Below are 6192 nucleotides of genomic sequence, written 5' to 3'. Positions count from 1 at the left end.
ACCCCTACCCTTTTTACATTTTTAATTTGCCTAGTGTGCTTGTAGTTGCACCATCTTTGTAAAATAATGAAAATGTGAGTTACATTACTACATAGTATTTCTCTTTGAATCATGTCAGTTCTTTAATGGGTATCTTTGCCTGCTAACCTCTATCAAGGGTGAGCTGGACAATATACGTAGAACATTACTTGCAATAAATAAAAGTGAAATACATTCTTGTGTCTGGGATTCACATAAACTTAACACAATCCCCATAATTGCCATGACTACATTTTTTATTGCCTAAAGTTGACTGCAGTTTTTAAAGAAATCAAATGTATGAGTTGAATGTCCAAACTCTTCCCACTAAAGTAGTGGCTTGGAGTTCCTTCTATTACAGCAGTTTGGCCTTGATCCGTATGCACATCCCCAAAGGCCTTGACATGGCAGTTGCTCCAGATAAGCACCTGCTGCATAGTTATGATACTGCTACCTGAGACCTGTGCAATGCAGTACAGCGGTGTCAGAACCCTGCGATGCGAAGCATGGTATAAAGTAACCTGTTACACACGAAGGGGATTTCACCCATGTCCCAGCTGAATGATACAAAATGCTTTGGAGCAGCTGACGTTCTGTGGCATATTGCCCTTAAGGTAAAGTTTTATAATGCTACCTCCCATCTTTAACTATGGATGGGATTACTGCTTTGAACTGACTTTTTTTTAAAGTACATGCTTCACAACTATTTAACTAACTCGTTCTGGTAAGTTGCACATTCAGTTAAATCCCTTTTTAGAAAGGGACGTAACACCCCCATTAGTTTGAAATAACATGTCAAGTTATTTAGCTATAACTTTAATGTATGGACTTATTCTCTGGAAGCAAAGACGGCAATACAGAAATGGTACATTAGATCACATAATGGTTCCCAAGTTTTTTTGTTTTGTTTGTTTTTTTACTTAAATACATTTTGTAGGGAGCTTACAGTCTGCAGTTATTGCAAAAGTGGTGTGGGAAAGAGTCGAGGCTTCTAGATGCTGGATTTTCCAGTGTTAGAGCAAAGACTTATTTAGACTAAATATTGTACAGATTGTGAGGCTAGTACAACCTGTTCATATTTTTTTTCCCCTCTTTTCTTTCCCCAAACTCCTCCCAAAAAATCTCCTGGATTTGGCATTTACAGTAACGGTTTTGCCTATCGTAGTTTTGTTTGTTCTTACCAATTGCATTTGTTTAAACAGTTAAAAAATGAGTTTAATCTGATATGTCAAGGCAGTGTTTTCCACTTTTTTGGTCTAGGGTTTTTGGCAGGTGTTCTGCAAAAATGTTCATTTTGGAAGCACATTAAAATATTTAGGGCGTTGTATGTTGTATAATGAACATATTTAAAAGCCTATTCAAATTAATTGGTTTAGATTAAGTTTTGGCGTGTGTGTGTAAAATTTGTAACTGAGAATCAGTGAAACAATTTATATACAGAAGGAATCGGTGTTAGAATGCATCACTTATTTTTGTTATATTTTTAAAACCAGAGGGAGGGGGGGGGATATATATTTAGATCTAAAGGAATCTTTAAATTGCAGGACTTTTTTTTTTTTTTTTTTTTTTTTTTTTAAAAAACCCCAAGACAACAAACTTTTGTTTACAGTATTCCAGAGGGCGACTAAGGCTTTTCCCCTCATTCTTAAGACATTACTTGGCACATAATTCACTGATCAGAGGTGAAAATATTGCAAAGATTTGTTAGGGCATGTGGGGGATTTACACTGGTTGTCTGTTTGCATGCATACATGTTGGCAGCCAGGACTTTTTTATTTTATTTTCTTATGCAAAATGTGAATTGTCTTCTCTTTTTTTTCAGACTTCTGTCCACGAATTCTGTATAACAGTGAGTATTTCTTACTTGAATTCCATAATTAACCCTCCTTTTTTCCCCTTAACATTTTTCCAAGCCTCCAATGAAGAGTAGCCTACCATTCTAAGCTGGTAGAACTTAGTTTTATGGGATGTTTATTTTCCTGCTGTTTTGTATGAAAGGAAAAAATCAAATTGGAGCTAGGTAAAATGCATGTCTCTGCAACTGATGCTGCAGTAATATATGGTGCCTGAAAACACAGCCTATATTTTTATGGCAGATAGGAATAACCGAAACCAGTCTGTCCGTGTGTTTCTCAGGTCAGCATCTTGAATTTCCCAGACTCAAATTTCCTTTGTCCTCACCATCTTTATTGGATACCTGATTTATAAATCCAAATACATTTCTCTTGTAAGGTGTATCCAGTCCACGGATCATCCATTACTTGTGGGAAATTCTCATTCCCAACAGGAAGTTGCAAGAGGACACCCACAGCAGAGCTGTAATATAGCTCCTCCCCTAACTGTCATAGCCAGTCATTCTCTTGCAACTCTCAACAAGCAAGGACATGGTAGGAGAGAGTGGTTAAATATAGCTAGTTTATTTTCTTCAATCAAAAGTTTATTTTTAAATAGTACCGGAGTTGTGCTATTTTATCTCAGGCAGTAAATAGAAGAATCTGCCTGAGGTTTCTATGATCTTAGCAGGTTGTAACTAAGATCCATTGCTATTCTCACATATGTCTGAGGGGATTACACAGATGAGGTAACTTCAGCGAGAGAATGGCGTGCAGTTTATTCTGCTATCAGGTATGTGCAGTTATAATTTTTTCTAGAGATGGAAAACACTAGAAAATGCTGCTGATACCGGATTAATGTAAGTTAAGCCTGAATACAGTGATTTAATAACGACTGGTATCATGCTTACTCCCAGGGGTAATACCCTTATGATATTTACAATATAAAACGTTTGCTGGCATGTTTAATCGTTTTTATATATGCTTTGGTGATAAAACTTTATTGGGGCCTAGTTTTTTCCACATGGCTGGCTTAAATTTTGACTAGAAACAATTTCCACTGTTGTAGTATAAAAGTTACAGTTGGTGCAGTTAAAATTACAAACTGACATCCAGCTTCCCTCAAAGGCCCTCTGAATGCTATAGGACATCTCTAAAGGGCCCAAAGGCTTTCCAAAGTCGTTTATTGGGGAAGGTAGGGCCACAGCTTGCTGTGGCAGTTGGTGGTTACTGTTAAAAAACGTCTATTTCGTTTTTTTGAACTAAGGGGTTAATCATCCATTTGCAAGTGGGTGCAATGCTCTGTTAGCCTATTATACACACTAAAAATTTCGTTTGATTTACTGCATTTTTTCACTGTTTTTCAAATTCTGACAATTTGTTTCTCTTAAAGGCACAGTACCTTTTTTTTATATTTGCTTGTTAACTTGATTTAAAGTGTTTTCCAAGCTTGCTAGTCTCATTGCTATTCTGTATAAACATGTCTGACATAGAAGAAACTCCTTGTTTATTATGTTTAAAAGCCATGGTGGAACCCCCTCTTAGAATGTGTACCAAATGTACTGATTTCATTTTATGCAATAAAGATCATTTTCTGTCTTTAAAAAATTTATCACCAGAGGAATCTGACGAGGGGGAAGTTATGCCGACTAACTCTCCCCACGTGTCAGAACCTTTGACTCCCGCTTAAGGGACTCATGCTCAAATGGCGCCAAGTACATCTAGGGCGCCCATAGCGTTTACTTTACAAGACATGGCGGCAGTCATGGATAATACAGTCAGCGGTATTGGCCAGACTACCTGAACATAGAGAGAGGTAAGCGAGATAGCTCTGGGGTGAGACAAAATGCAGAGCAAACTGACGCTTTAAGAACCATGTCTGATACTGCCTCACAATATGCAGAAGTTGAGGAAAGAGAGCTTCAGTCAGTGGGTGATGTTAATGACTCAGGAAAGATACCTGATTCTAATATTTCTACATTTAAATTTAAGCTTGAACACCTCCACGTGTTGCTTAGGGAAGTTTTAGCTGCTCTGAATGACTGTGATACCATTGCAGTGCCAGAGAAATTGTGTAGACTGGATAAATACTTTGCAGTGCTGGTGTGTACTGATGTTTTTCCAAATACCTAAAAGGTTTACAGAAATTATTAAGGAATTGGATAGACCAGGTGTGCCGTTCTCTTCCCCTCCTATTTTTGGAAAGTGTTTCCAATAGACGCCACCACACGGGACTTATGGCAGACAGTCCCTAAGGTGGAGGGAGCAGTTTCTACTCTAGCAAAGCGTACTACTATCCCTGTCGAGGACAGTTGTGCTTTTTTTTTAGATCCAATGGATAAAAAAAATTAGAGGTTATCTTAAGAAAATATTAATTCAACAAGGTTTTATCCTACAGCCCCTTGCATGCATTGCCCCTGTTACTGCGGCGTACTGGTTTGAGTCTCTGGAAGAGGTTTTACAGGTAGCGACTCCATTGAATGGCATACTTTGCAAACTTAGAGCACTTAAGCTAGCCAATTCTTTTATTCTGATGCCATTGTTCATTTGACTAAACTAACTGCTAAGAATTCTGGTTTTGCTATACAGGCGCGCAGAGCGCTATGGCTTAGATCATGGTCAGCTGACGTGACTTCAAAATCTAAGCTACTTAACATTCCCTTCAAGGGGCAGACCCTATTCGGGCCTGGTTGAAGGAGAATATTGCTGATATCACTGGAGGAAAAGGTCATGCCCTTCCTCAGGACAGGTCCAAATCTAGGGCCAAACAGTCTAATTTTCGTTCCTTTCAAAACTTCAAGGCAGGTGCGGCATCAACTTCCTCTAATAATAAATAAGAGGGAACTTTTGCTCAAAGACGGTCTGGAGACCAAACCTGACCTGTAAAAAAGCCTGCTGCTGCCTGTAAGACAGCATGAAGGAGAAAGGCCCCCTATCCGGGAACGGATCTAGTAGGGGGCAGACTTTCACTCTTTTCCCAGGCGTGGGCAAGAGATGTTCAGGATCCCTGGGCGTTGGAAATTATATCCCAGGGATATCTTCTGGACTTCAAAGCTTCCCCCCCCAAAAGGGAGATTTCACCTTTCACAATTATCTGCACACCAGATAAAGAGAGGCATTCTTACACTGTGTACGAGACCTCCTAGTTATGGGAGTGATCCATCCAGTTCCAAAGGAGGGACAGGGTTTTTACTCAAATCTGTTTGTGGTTCCCAAAAAAGAGGGAACCTTCAGACCGATTTTTGGATCTAAAGATCTTAAACAAATTCCTCAAAGTTCCGTCGTTGAAGATGGAAACTATTCGTACCATCCTACCACTGATCCAGGAGGGTCAATATATGACTACAGTGGATCTAAAGGATGCTTATCTTCACATTCCGATACACAAAGATCATCATCGGTTTCTCAGGTTTGCCTTTCAAGACAGGCATTACCAGTTGTAGCTCTTCCCTTGGGATTAGCTACAGCCCCAAGAATCTTTACAAAGGTTCTAGGGTCGCTTATGGCGGTCCTAAGGCCACGGGGCATAGCAGTAGCCCCTTATTTAGACTACATCCTGATACAGGCGTCAAACTTCCAAATTGCCAAGTCTCACACGGACATAGTACTGGCATTTCTGTGGTCGCATTGGTGGAAAGTGAACGAGGAAAAGAGTTCTCTATCCCCACTCACAAGTTTCCTTTCTAGGGACTCTGATAGATTCTGTAGAAATGAAAATTCACCTGACGGAGTCCAGGTTATCAAAGCTTCTAAATTCCTGCCGGGTTCTTCATTCCATTCCGCGCCCTTCGGTGGTTCAGTGTATGCAGATCTAGTGGACATGTCATCCTTTCCACCATGGTCTCTGCCTTTGTAACAGGACCTTCTACTTCAGGGTCCTTTCAACCATCCAAATCTAATTTCTCTGAGGCTGACTGCCTGGAGATTGAACGCTTGATTTTGTCAAAGCGTGGCTTCTCAGAGTCAGTTATTGATACCTTAAGACAGGCACGAAAGCCTGTCACCAGGAAAATTTACCATAAGGTATGGTGTAGATATCTTTATTGGTGTGAATCCAAGGGTTACTCATGGAGTAAGGCCAGGATTGCTAGGATATTATCTTTTTTTTCTCCAAGAAGGTTTGGAGAAAGGATTGTCAGCTAGTTAAGCGTCTGGCAGATGTTCCAGACGTTCAGGCATATTGTCAGGCTTTAGTTAGAATCAAGCCTGTGTTTAAACCTGTTGCTCCACCATGGAGCTTAAACTTGGTTCTTAAGGTTCTTCAAGGAGTTTCGTTTGAACCTCTTCATTCCATAGATATCAAGCTTTTATTTTGGAAAGTTCTTTTTTGGTAGCTATTTCC

The sequence above is a fragment of the Bombina bombina genome, chromosome 4, assembly GCF_027579735.1.
Source record: "Bombina bombina isolate aBomBom1 chromosome 4, aBomBom1.pri, whole genome shotgun sequence".
In the NCBI taxonomy this organism is placed as follows: domain Eukaryota; kingdom Metazoa; phylum Chordata; class Amphibia; order Anura; family Bombinatoridae; genus Bombina; species Bombina bombina.
The sequence above is the reverse complement of the archived record's forward strand: the minus strand, read 5'-3'. Positions refer to the sequence as shown.